This window comes from Chelonia mydas, chromosome 3 (genome assembly GCF_015237465.2).
Source record: "Chelonia mydas isolate rCheMyd1 chromosome 3, rCheMyd1.pri.v2, whole genome shotgun sequence".
Taxonomy (NCBI): domain Eukaryota; kingdom Metazoa; phylum Chordata; order Testudines; family Cheloniidae; genus Chelonia; species Chelonia mydas.
In genome coordinates, this window is record NC_057851.1 from 184657086 (window position 1) to 184671218 (window position 14133).

Sequence of the window (14133 nt, forward strand, 5' to 3'; positions counted from 1 at the left end):
CCATGAGTTGGAGCTCCTTTCTCATCCTTGGCCAAATTGTGACGTGAGTTATATGGCTATGTAGGGGATTAAGAGCATGTAAGTTGCCCCCTGCCTCTCCAGCGTCAGCTACCTGTATTGTGGGTCACAACGCAGACAAGAGAGTATCCTCTCCTGAGGTTGCACAGCTGCATGAGGGGTGGCCTGCCAATCTTGTCACCCCACTGCATCAACCAGCACTGCTGACCTGGCATGCAGGGGGAAGTAGTAAGGGGCTAGCAGTGATGACTTCGCCCTTGGTGCAAAGGAAAACCAGGGAGCAAACTATGACTCTGAGTCACAGTTTAGTTCCTACTCTGCTCCTGGCACAGCATGACTCTGCAGTGCCCCTTACTTGATGCACTGGTAACTCCATGATCTAGACCTCTGCGTATGCTGGTTCTGTTGGCTCCACTGGACACGGAAATGCTAGTTTTCTCTGGAACGGAAGGAAATGGCTTATAGGCAATTACCATAGGAGACTGAATTTTGCCCTCACATGCACCAATATAAATCTGGAGACTCTCCAATGAAGTCAAAAGAATTACTCTGTATTGACACATGTACATGAGGGCAGAGCTTGACCCATTGCACTTACCTTTCTGGCTGAACAATTTAATTCCAAGTGACAACCAACCTATAAAAGGGGCCTCTACTGGCACTTTGTAATTGCCACTTTATCCACTTCATGGTGCCTCATCCCTCTTTCTCTTTCCTTGCTCCTCAGTTACTTTTGCACTATGCTATTGGTACCCATAATCCTGCAAAACTGTATTTAGACCCAGGACTTTGGCAATACAGTGGGCAAGTTTCATCCCTGATATAATCCATTGTATCTCTAGCACCGGACCTGGTTGTCACCACTCTTCTTCTGTGATAGCCTTCCAAGGATATAACAACTGGCCTGCACCTGAAAGAGTGGGACACAGAACAAAAGACTTGAGAACTGACACCATTATATTGCAGACAGGGACTGATTTTGAACTAGACTATTTAGCATTGTCCAAAGACTCACTGAAATAAGGAAGATATGGTTTAGTGTCATTTCTTAGACTGAGATATTCGGTTCAGATCATCATAAAGATGATCCTACCTTTATTGTTTGTTTCCTTACAGCTACATTACATTATTCTATACAGTAGTAGTAGTCTCAGACAATCACTGTTTCCCATGACACAGATTAATATTGGGCATTTTGAGATTATTAAATTCCCCATTATCATTAGGGGTAGCAGACACCTGGTAGAGTTGACCATGGATTCATCTATTTTTTGGGGGGAGGGAGGGCAGGGGGGTAACAAAAAAAAAAAAGAAAAAAAAAAAGGAAGAAACTTTCCCTTGATATTTCTCTTCTGTGCAAGGCACCAGCCCTGCCTATTGTAAGTAGAAAATGTGAAATTTTGGCCATCATTAACTGATGCTAACCAAAAAATGTTTGAGAATTCTGTGAACCAAGTTATCTACTGTGTGAAGCTGGGGCAGATAATTGTTGTGCATGGTATGCTAACCATTCTGTCTCAATGGAAGTGAGCCATGAAAGGCAAGAAGTGTGTAATGAGAATGGTAATTTAGAGTGTATGGAAATCTTCAACAGTAAGCAAAAGCACACTTCAGACTGAGTTTCTCTCAGCACCTTGGGGTATATCTTTCGTTCAGTGCATGTGAATAAAGCAACTCCACTAATATTAATAGGAATTATGCATGTGCACTGAGAAAAATATACTCCACAGTCCAATTATTTTATGCTAATTGCTGAGTTGAAAATGTGTTTCTTCATTCCAGGCCAAAAGTACAATAATAAAGCAGCAATAGTTCAAACCTTTCCTAGCATGATGACCATTTTATTACTTTTAAGTTGAACATAAAGCAGTCCATATATCTAGTAAGCATGAGGGACACATGCAGCATCAAACTACATGGTAGTTTTAGGGGTATCCCTTCTTCATGTATGCATGCAACTCTTATTAATATGAATTCACAGGGAGTGACTACAACCTTTAGGGGAACATTTTCAAAGTCCTGTGCAATGGGAGAACTGCACAGATTTGCATGCACCTGTTATGTATGTAAACCAGGGGTGAAATTCTGGCCCCACTGATGTTTGGAAAATATGGCCTTGGACTGTGCTTTATGCTGCTCCACTAGGGCTTTGCATCCTTATACTTGGGAGTTCTGGCCCATGGAGAACAACCTTATGTGTAGGGGAAAGTTTGGGTTGCATCCTCCTTTCTGGCTGCTGTTGTAGGGGACATGTCCACGGCTCCTCATGATCCAGAGATCCTTGACTGCTGGAATAGTCCCCTGGCAGAAGGTGCAACTGAGGGCATGCAAGTGTTCTGGGTTGCACCAGAGCTAGAAAAGCCCAGGATCAAGAGAGCACAAAAGTAGCTGACAAACACGTGTGCATTCCCTCTCCTGAGTGGCTCTGTACATGCCTAGGCCATTGTTCAGGATCTGAGTCAGGTTATCTTATTTTGAGCCAAATATAATCTGTTTTGCCATGGAAATTCTCAGCAATCTAGAAATCAAGGTCGCTGTCCCATAGGCCTCCATACTGGACATATAGAGATCCAAACGTGTAAGAGATGGAGCAGACTTGCTCAAGAACAGGCTCGACAGAGGGCCAAAGAACATGCGTAGGTATGAAAAAGCCCCAAAAGTCAAGGGTTATGTCAAGAAAGCCATGCCTGTGGCAAGCATAAAGCCTTGATTTTTGTTGTCTGTGGCACTATGTTGATAAAGGGTGAACCCAGAAACAGTTCAGTTTGGAGAAACTCTGAAATTTTAATTCTCATCTGAACCTTCTGAGGTTTCACTTTCCCCTCCTTATTATTCTAAGTACCAGCTTGTTGCAAACTCTGCTCGCAGGCCAGCCCAATCATTCTTCCTTCCCTTCTGCTGACCCCACACTTCTCATTGCCACCCTCCTTCATGATATTTTTTATCAATAGGTCTGAAGCCTGCAATCTCTCTGTTAGGTCAGCTACTCTCTTCCAATCTCAGGCATTTCTGGAGGCCAGCTTGTCAAATAATAAACTATGGGTCTCTGACTCAGGGAAAGGCATGAAGTTTATGGCAGATTCTGAGCAGCATCCAAGCTGTGCTCAGCACAATTCAGAGTGTTAGAGGAGTAAAAGTGGATTTATGCTACCTTTACAGCCTCTGGATTCTGGGACCAGCTGAAAACATCCTCTGTGGTCCAGCCAGATCTCTTGCCTTTACTCATGCCCCCTATTCATTAGGGTGGGGGACACAGTTGCCAACTTTCACACGGTAAATAAGCACCCCGACTTTCACAATAAGCCAAAAATCAAGCTAATCCCATTTCAAAACAAGGCCAAAACAAGCCAATCCCTAAGAACCCCAACACTCTGTGACTATATCCCCTCCCCAGCCCCGTTGTGCAGTCTGGGACTGTGGTGGACCTGCTGTGCATCCCTGACTCTCTTCCCCCCTTGCCCCTTACCCCTACTTGCCAGGAGCCGACCAACAAAAAAGAAGCAACAAGCTACAAGCCAAAAATTAGCCAACAAGCAACTCACGAGCTAATTAAGCCAAAAACAAGCCTAATTTCTGCGTTTTTTCCTCAGGTTTGGCATGTCTGGTGGGGGAGTGTAAAACTCAAGCTGGCTGTATACCACCCTGGGATTCCTCCCGTGCAGAGGCAAGTCCAAGGTGGCTGGTTCAGCGCTGTAGAAGTCTATCTGAGGGTTAAGAGAAGAGTTCTGTGTGCTGGGGGTGGCCTGTCGAGAGCTAAGGTTAAGGAAGAGAGATACTATTAATACTGTTAAACTGGAATTTGGTTTGGTGGAAAGGATGTGGGCTAGATCTTGTCTTTTTCAAACCAATTTTCCATCCCTGTGCACTCCCAACTCTTTCCTTGGATAAGGAAATTGTTCCAGAAGAAATGTTCCTTTTTGGCAGTTCATAGCGGGGTGGGGGGCTTGGTTGTTATGGTGGTAGCTTTAAACAGTGCTAATATGATGCTGTATAAAATCACAGCTCCTATCCACCTCTTTTATTAGTGTGTTTCATGATAGCTTTACATAAATCTCTGCGTCTTTGTGTTGATGGGACAACAGCCTTCCTAGCGTGCAGCTAGATCAATTCAGATGATCAGTATCTTCCTATTATACTGTGAGAAGAAATGGATATGAGTGGGCTCCCTTGTATTCTACCATGCAATGCATTTATGTTAATAGAATAAGGAAGTGGCTTTGCTGTAAACAATTCTGCTGCTGTCTGCTGAGGCATGAGCAGAGATTCTAATGCAAGCAGCACTGTCTTGTGATTTCCCTTTATCATGAGATCAGCTTTTGTTTTGTGGCTGCTTCTAGTTATGAAGGTCCTTGGGAAGCCTCTGCAATACCCAAAGGCCATCCTTCTGTGATTGCATCTTTCATTTGCATTGAGTGAGATAGCAACAGCAAGGCCTGAAGGTATTAGAAAGCCAATAATAAATCCAGCTTCCATACATTCATTATTGTTAATATTAAACATGTGGGGAGATGCAGCTTTAAGTATTAAAAAGGATGGGCTTTTTTTAATAAAGATGGTGAATGTCAGGGTATCCTTCAAGCAGGAAGGATTATGAAAATAAGGATTTTTTTTTATTAAAGCAAAGTTCATTCAATCATTCATTCACTCACCCTGTCAGAGAAGTAGATGGGATGAAGATTTTTTATGGCAATTAAACAATAGTCAATGATTCCTATATGCTTGAATGGTGAAGTGGAGAGCCAAACCTGCAGACAGGCTGCAAGAGTTCCATGAGGAAGAGAAAGCAGCCATGTGCAATGGTTCACTCCTCCACAGAGGGGCCTGCCCTCCGTTACATCAAATCAGAGCAGATGACTCTCAGAACAAGGTGTTCATAATATACAAAACCAGTGTCTTGTTCAGGTTTTGTAGTCTCCTGCAGATTAGCCACTCTGCTCCCTACACCTGCCTTCCTCCTTCCTTCTCTCCCCGCCCCAAACATCAGCGTTGGGAAAGTTTGGATTCAGATCAAAGTCCAAACTTTATAGGTTGGTCTGGTCTCTGCTCATAACATAGACAAAACAAGGAAAGGGGAAAAAAAATGGCCAGTGCTTTGGTAGGAAAACAAATGAAAACGTGTGTCCTGACTTGTAATAGGCCAGATTGTGAACCCATCCTTATACTGATGAGCAGTTACATGATCACTCCTCTTGACTTCGAGGACAATCATTCATGTGACTAACAGCTCACTAGTGGAAAATATCAGATTCTAAAGCCATTTGTGTATGATAATGTTTCACTGCTATAGGACCTCCCACCCAGAAAGCATCATCTGCTTAGGAGAGCTATAAATGTCAAAGTGCAGCTGAAATAAGCTTTTACTCTTAGCCATACTGAATGAATGGAGCCTCCACCACCACAATGTAATGTTGCTGCTGTTTCTTAGGGTAGCTACACAAAAGTATATTCGTCTCCTCTAATGGGAAGTCATTTAGGCAAGGAATAAGCATTCAAAGCAAAATCAAGACCATAGAATGAAGGGCTATTGTGCAGTTCTTAAATGAATGAGAGAATACAGCAGGGTCCTCTGCTTATTTCCGATTGTTGAGTGGAGTAATGGGGGGGACAAGTCTATGTTTTACGGGAAAAGAAGATATAATTTTTTCAAAGAACATGTTTCAAGGCAAATGATGGGCTCTTGGAGGATAGTCAAGTGGGAAGAATTGTGTACAGAGTTAAGTGGAAACACTGAGAGTCACGATAGTGACTTGAAGCCAGGTTTAAAGCACAGGTTTGGGAATCAGTTTGGGGTTCTTTTCTCTGAACTTTCTACAGGCTCCATTTAAGATCTTGACCTCTGTGTGCCTCATTTTTACCAGCTGTAAAATGGGATAATAATGCTTCCGTAACAGGGTTCGTGCAGGGCCCTCCTGGCTCCTTCCCCTGCTAGGCTGAGAAAGTCACACACAGACCTTGGTGCAGTGCTTACCTGGTGCTTTTATTTACAGGTTGTGTTTACCGCCTTTCCACCATACATATAGTCCCCTTCTTACAGTCCACCAGCCAGAGAGAGGGGGTAAGCTCTTTCCTCTACTGCAGCTTTCCTCTTTCCAGCTCCCCCTGGCTTCCTTCCCCTGGGGTTTTTATCCAGCCCCAGCCTGATGAGGCAGCAGCTGTTCCAGCTTTCCCAATCAGGGCCAGGTGATCTACCCAGCTCCAATTCACATCCCTTAATTGGAGCTGAAGTGACAGAGAGTTGGCTAAGCAGTTTTCCGATTAGCACCCTGTCACACACCTCCCGCCCTTTTTCCAAACCACCCGGTTCAACCATACAGGTCCCTTCTTCTCCCTTCTAACAGGTGGGATCCTACTGGGGAGGCCTTCATCTTTTGGGTGACCTGCTGGGGCTTCCTTGCAGGGTTCAGCCATCCCCCATTCACAGCAAGTACATTGCAAGGGATAGGCCACCCCCTAGCGCTGCTTCCATCCAGAGGTCATCACCAGTCCCACCCCTTGGTGTGCTCCTTCACCTCCGCCAGGGATTCAGGATTGGCCCCAGCTTCCTCCTGGGCACCCAGGACCCCCGATTCCCAAGACCCCTCAAGCAGGATTCGAGCCTCGTCTCCCAGGGCTCTGCCTACAGAGAGTTCTGTTGGGCCCACTGGCTCTGCCAAGAGCTCTGGGGTGGATACGCTCTCCCTATCTTCTTTCTACCTTTTCCCTCCCCCATCCTTCCTGACTTGGGCTCTGTTGTCTAGGGTTTTCTCTCTTCCTTCTCTCACCTTGGACTTCCTCGCCCAATCTCCTTTCCCTCTGGGCCAGGGATCCCACTCTGTGCCCACCCTGACCTGTTTCCAGCGGAACTGGCCCTGAACCTCAAGGGGTACCTGGGCCATTGGGCACTACCTTTCATCCCCATGGATGCATCCCAGATTTATTTTGGCCCCAGGGATTATCCACTGCGGCTTCACCAGCCCCCTCCTTACTAGAGAGCAGGCCAAGTCCGAGTCCACCAGATCCCACTGGGGTCTCCTCCCCACCTTCACAGGAATGGTGGACAGTTTTTGCCCCTTCCTCCGCCCTCCAGAGGTGGTCCACCCACAAAATTCCACAAAGCCACAGTCCATATCCTGGCAGTCCTGCTTTTTATGTCCCACTCGCCTGCACTGCCAGCGGACGAGTTACCTGGCCCCAGTGGGAGCTCCCCGGTGGGTCTCCTGCTTTTTCTCTGGACCCGTCCTGTTCAGGGTATCCCTGGATTTTTTCCCCACGGTCTTCATCCCTATAGGAGTGCCCCTCCTTCTTGGGGGAGTCTGCCTCCACATACTCCTCTGTCAGCTTTACTGCAGCCTCCACCGTGCCCAGTTGATGCCGTCTCACCCATACCCTTGCCCTCTCAGGGAGGCTTTGTAAAAACTGTTCCAGGACAAGCGTATCCATGATCTTCTCTACAGTCTAAGCACCAGCTCTCAACCATCGGGTGGCCCAGTCCATTAATTTCTGGGCAACGGCCCAGGGCCTCAAACCCCCTATCCACTTTGCTGCCTGGAAGCGCTGGTGATATTTTTCGGTCGACAGCCCTACCTGGTCTAGGACAGCCGCTTTTACCATGTCATATCTCCTGGCCTGTTCCTAACTCAGGGCCAGATAGGCTGCTTGGGCTTCGCCAGCCAGGTAGGGAGCCACCTGCAGGGACCAGGTTGTCCTGTCCTATCCTACCCCCATAGCTACCTGCTCAAAAGTGCCTAGGAAGGCATCGGGGTCATCTGCAAGGCCCACTTTACATAGTCCCAAGCCTGGAGCCCATATGCCATCCCCCACCAGGGGACTCACCACCCTCTGGAGGAGCTACATTGAGCGGTCATCTGCTCCCAAATAAAGTCTCATAGGCTCCTCTGCTGCTCAGCTTGCCAGCTGAGCAGGGCCTGCTTCTCCAGCTGCTGGGACTACTGAGAGGTTTGTAGTGCCTTCTGCAGCTCTTCCTGCTGCTTGATCAGCCACTTCAAGGTCTCTTCCATCTCAGGCTGCCAAACTCTTGCTCTGGCACAAATCCCAGACAAGCCCCCACATGTAATGGGGTCCCTGCAGGGCCCTCCTGGCTCCTGCTCCTGCCCCTGCTGGGCTGAGAAAGTCACCCAGAGACCTTGGTGCAGTGCTCACCTGGGGCTTTTATTTGCAGGTTGTGTTCCCACCACCTTTCCACCATACATATAATCCCCTTCTTACAATCCACCAGCAGGAGAGAGGGGGCAAGCTATCTCTCTCTGCTTCCCCTCACTGCCTCTCCTCTAGTGCAGTTTACAGCCTGTCCAGCTCCTCCCCTGGCTTCGTTCCCCTGGGGCTTTTATCCAGCCTCAGCCTGATGAGGCAGCAGCTGTTCCAGCTTCCAGCTGGTCTACCCAGCTCCAATTCACCTCCCTTAATTGGAACTGCAGTGACAGAGGGTCGGCTAAGCAGTTTTCTGCTTAGCACCCTGTCACAGTTTCCTACACATGAGTACTGTGAGGCTAAAGTCAAAGGTCTCATGCATGCCCTCTGCATGGAGGAAATTTCACCCTAATGCTTGTAAAGTGTTTTGATATCCTTAGGTGGAAAAATGCAAGAAATGCAGTGTATCATTACTATTATTACTGTTGTTACAGGACTGAGCATGAACTTGATAAATCCTGTGGCTTGGATCATGAGCTATGTGCCCTGAAATAACCTAGGAGGCAGCTTGCAATCAGTCTTCTTCCCACTGTCCCTGCTGCTCGGGGAGGGAGTTTATCCACACTAGGGCAGCGTATACTCCTCAGTGCGCTCATGCAGCTATGCCACCAGGTGCATTAAGGGCCAATTTCCTGATATTTCCTACTAGCCAGCACTAGGGATTAATAACATAACCAACTTTGCTGCACCAGTTCCCTCTCCCACACTGCTAGCTGTTATACAGGTAACTGGCACAGGGGCATGAGAAGGCGATTTGCACCCCCTTGTGCTCCTGGGCTCTCACACTAGAAGGGCCACATTTTTCTGCTAATAATAAATATAACAAAAAGGACAAAGAGCCTGAGGAAAAAATTTAAAAATGTGTGTTAGCAACTCAAGTCCCCATATAATCCTGTTACTGTTCACCATATTCTTCCATCTCTTTCTCCCCGTCTAGTCTTGCTTGGATTGTAAGCATAGGGATGTTGGGGCAGATCCAGGGCTCCACTAGGGCAGCTTTATGTCATTCCCCCAGTGCAATACTGCTACAATCCAGATATTCCCCACTATAGTTGGATCCTCGGGCAGCGCAGAGCTGCCATAGCAGCTTCTACATGACCTGCTCTTCCCCTGCTGCCAGTGCAGAAAGCTGGGCTGGTATTTCCCCGTGCCTCAATGATCCCTCGTTGATGTAATAGCTCTTTGGGGATTCTGGCATCTTTAGAGCAGCCTTCAGGGTGCATGAGATGGCTCAGCGCATTCAGGCTGCTATGAGTTGTGCTGAGTGTCTAGACTGGCAGAGAACAGATCATGATTTGGGAAGTGGAAAGGTGGGACAGTGGACTCACTGCTGTTACCCCCTCCTGGCTGAGCATGGCATAGCAGTTCTCTCCAGTCTAGCACTTCCTGCTGAGGGTCACTCCAGTTCTGTGGTGGTCCACCTCTTTTTGCACTTGGCCATCCTTCCAGGTCACAATTCAGTTCCACTCCCCCTTCCAAGGTACTACAGTTCCAAGTCCACATAGAACAGTACCAGCATTCCAGTTTCTTCAGCTCCTCTTCCTAGGGGTTACTAAGATCCAGTGTCCTCCCCTGGGATCTTCAATGTAGACCACTCAAAGAAAATTCAACTCAGGCAACTCCCAGTACTTTACTGAGCCTTGTCTCAAGCACGTCAAGGTGAGAACCCTTTGTATCCCACCATCTTAGTACTCCCTCTGTCTCAGCTCCATATTGAACTCTCTTTTGGGCCCACTGTGATGAGAATCATTATCTCCTGTAGCCTTTGCCTTTTTACTGTCCATACCCAGGGTTTCTGCTACCTCTAGCAGCCTTTCCTGGCACGCTCAGCTTCTCAGGCTTCATCTCCAGGTCCCACACACTCCTTCCTCAAGACTTCTTGCTGGGTTCAGCCTCATGCCCGCAAAGTTCTTTTTGCTCTAATTTCAGAGCCTGGCATCCCAGGCTTTCTCTTGGCTCCAGACCTCTGGGTCTAGCTCCAAGATTTACGCCTCCCAGCCTTCTCTCAGCCTTTAGCCCAGAAGAGGAAACACCCAGGTACCTCTTACCTGAGGCTCTTCCCTCGCCTTCCTCCTACTGAGCCTATCCTTCTTCCTTTATGAAGATCCAACATTTCCCTATAGGGGTTATTTGTCTAACACCCTGGCAAGTGCCACCCAGTGGCCTAATTGGACTCAGACTCCTGTTAACACTTTCATTGCCTGTGTGGGGTACACACCCTATCACACCTCCTTTTACTGCCGCCACCGCCTTCAGCTGTACTGAGCCGCCCTTGGGTGCAGTTCAGGATCTGGCCTGTGTCTTTGGTTTGTAGAGCCCCAGGCATAATTTAGGCACTGTAGAGATAACAATAGGGAGTCTGGGTATTGTCTCAGCCACTGGAACTTCAGTCTGTTTCTGAACATCCTTAGTATAAAAGTACACACAAAATCACACCATGGTGTGTGGTGAAATGCATAGCTAAATTATAAGAACTATATTGTCTTATTTTAAACTGAAGGCGAATAGTTACTGAAGATCAAGAATGAACAGCAGGGGCCAGTTTCTCTGCCCTTTCAATCTTTTGTGTTCCTACTCCATCTTGTGACAAGTGCTCCCATTACTACACATTGTGTTAGCTGATTTTCTGATATAGTTGCTTATTCACTAAGAACTGGATAGAGAACACTGAAGTCATTTAAGATAATCGTCGTATTATGCGGTCAATGGTTAGCTGCTGCCATCCTGAGCTGATGATCTAGAGCAGAGTTTCTCAAACTGGGGTCCCGACGCAAAAGAGGATCCCAAGGCTGTAGGGGGTGGGGGGTTGCAAGATCACAAAAAATATTGCGATAACCTTTAGATCCTTTGTATTTCATTACAGTACTTAGTTAACCCTTAACATAGGGTTACCATATGCCCAGGTTTTCCTGGACATGACCTCTTTTTGGTCCTGCAATCTCCGTCCAGACAGATTTTTGAAATATGAACTAATGTTAGTGATTTGGTATTGTCACCCTTCCTTGTGTGCTGTCTTCAAAGCTGGCTGGCAGGAGAGCAGCGGCTGCTGGCTGGCTGCCCAGCTCTGAAGGCAGCACTGCCACCAGCAGCAGTGCAGAAGTAAGTGTGGCATGGTATGGATTGGTACGGTATTGTATCCCAACCTGAGCCCAAATGTCTAAACAGCTATTTTTAGCTCTGCAGTGCAAGCCCAAGTCTGAAGACCTGGGCTCTGAAATTCTTTGCCACAGGCTGCCACCTTCTGTGTAGACGCACCTGAGAGACCATACTTTGACTTCGAGATTCGGTTTCTGTTGTATTCATGGAAAAACGAGAGCCCTCTGGTGACCAAAGTAATATCTCTAAATTGTTGTAGATGTTAACCAAATTCTGCATTGTCTAATAGAGTGTATCTATCATATTTCAAAGGCACTGAGCTTGACTCTCTTGTCTTGTACCTTGTGAAATCACTTGCAGTAGGAGGATGTAGAATGCTGCCACTGATGTGAGAGGAGAATTCTGTTGTGGTAGACTGTATACTATTTCTCACACACACACAAATTCCTTCACAAGATTCAAGACTGCATGATTGGACTCTCTATGCTGAAATACTTGATGTCAGTGCCTTGACAACTGTCCTCATGCAAGGGGGGAACCTCCAGGTAGCTGGCAGCTTTGCACTACTCGAATTGACCAAAGCAGCTGCAGCCAGGGCCAGAAGTTATCACAGAGACTCCAAAGGAAGCTCACTCATTTACACTGAAGGCCTATGACTATTCCTCTTTCCCCACCATTCTCAGAAACATCCTGCATATTAGAAAGGAGGCTGGAGTCCCAAAACAGCTGAAAGTATTTCCTATCAAGGACTATTATCCACGCAAGAGAGTGCCCAGACACTAAGTAAAAGGGACACAGATAACAGCTAATCCAGTCCAGCAGGACCTTTGAGCAGAGAGCAGGTATCCCTTCTCTTTCTTTCACACACCAGCTTCCAAGGCCTGTTGAATTCTGCTCTGTCCCAAGAAAAGAGGAAGTGCCACATCTTAGCAAACTCTCCTCTGATTCCCTTAGCCCAAGGACACTCCAGGAGACAAATGGTCTGAGGTCTCCAGCACCCCAGGGTAAAGCCCAGTGCATATGAATGGGCCGTTTCATACAGGCAATTGATCAACTTGTGCATGTGATGTTTTGTTACGGTCTGGAGTGCATTCCCCAAAACACTCCCCTCCATTATCTTACCCTGCCTTGGAATAAAAACTCTCTCCCAATATCACAACCATTAATCATAGAATCATAGGACTGGAAGGGACCTCGAGAGGTCATCTAGTCCAGTCCCCTGCACTCATGGCAGGACTGAGTATTATCTAGAGCATCCCTGACAGGTGTTTGTCTAATCTGCTTTTAAAAATTTCCAGTGAAGGAGATTGCACAACCTTCCTAGATAATCTGTTCCAGTGCTTAACCATCCTGACAGTTAGGAAGTTTTTCCTAATGTCCAACCTAAATCTCCCTTACTGCAATTTAAGCCCATTGCTTCTTGTTCTATCCTCAGAGGTTAAGAAAAACAATTTTTCTCCCTTCGCCTTGTAACAACCTTTTATGTACTTGAAAACAGTTTATCATGTCCCCTTTCAGTCTTCTCTTTTTCCAGACTAAACAAACCCAATTTTTTCAGTCTTCCCTCATAGGTCGTGTTTTCTAGACCTTTAATCATTTTTGTTGCTCTTCTCTAGACTTTCTCTAGTTTGTCCACGTTTCCTGAAATGTGGAGCCCAGAACTGGACGCAATACTCCAGTTGAGGCCTAATCAGCACAGAGTAGACTTGAAGAATTACTTCTCATGTCTTGCTTATAACATTCCTGCTAATACAGCCCAGAATGTTTGCTTTTTTTGCAACAGTGTTGCACTGTTGACTCATTTTTATCTTGTGATCCATTATGACCCCCAGATCTCTTTCTGCAGTACTCTTTCCTAGGCAGTCATTTCCTATTTTGTATGTGTGCAACTGATTGTTCCTTCCTAAGTGTCCTTATTGAAATTCATCTTATTTACTTCAGACCATTTCTCCAGTTTGTCCAGATCATTTTGAGTTTTAATCCTATCCTCCAAAGCACTTGCAACCTCTCCCAGTTTGGTAGAGTCCGCAAACTTTATAAGTGTACTTTCTATGCCATCATCTAAATCACTGATGAAGATATTGAACAGAACCAGATTCAGAACTGATCCCTGCGGGACCCCACTTGATATGCCCTTCCAGCATGACTGTGAACCACTGATGATTACTCTCTGGGAATGATTTTCCAACCCAGTTATGCACCCACCTTATAGTAGCTCCATCTACATTGTATTTTCCTAGTTTGTTTATGAGAAGGTCATGCAAGACAGTATTAAAAGCCTTACTGAAGTCAAGATATACCACATCTACTTCTTCCCCCCATCCACAAGGCTTGTTACCCTGTCAAAGAAAGCTATTAGGTTGGTTTGGCATGATTTGTTCTTCACAAATCCATGTTAACTGTTACTTATCACCTTATTATCTTCTAGGTGTTTGCAAATTGATTGCTTAATTATTTGCTCTATTATCTTTCCAGGACTGAAGTTAAGCTGACTGGTCTGTAATTCCCTGGCTTTTCCTTATTTCCCATTTTATAGATTTGCTCTATATTTTCCCTTTTCCAGTCCTCTGGACTATCTCCCGTTTTCCATGACTTTTTGAAGATAATGGCTTATGCCTCAGATAGCTCCTCAGTCAACTCCTTGAGTATTCTAGGATGTATTTCATCAGGCCCTGGTGACTTGAAGACATCTAACTTGTCTAAGTAATTTTTAACTTGTTCTTTCCCTATTTTTGCCTCTGATCCTACCTCATTTTCTCTGGCATTCATTAAGTTAGATGTCCAATTGCTACTAAATTTTTTGGTGAAAACTGAAATAAAGTCATTTAGCAC

At 46.1% G+C, this 14133-nt stretch overlaps 1 protein-coding gene across 1 annotated transcript in view; it reads left to right on the forward strand.

Moving 5' to 3' along the window:
• PCSK2 (proprotein convertase subtilisin/kexin type 2) overlaps nt 1-14133 on the forward strand; it is a 206571-nt gene that overhangs the window by 77328 nt on the left and 115110 nt on the right. The window lies entirely within an intron of this gene.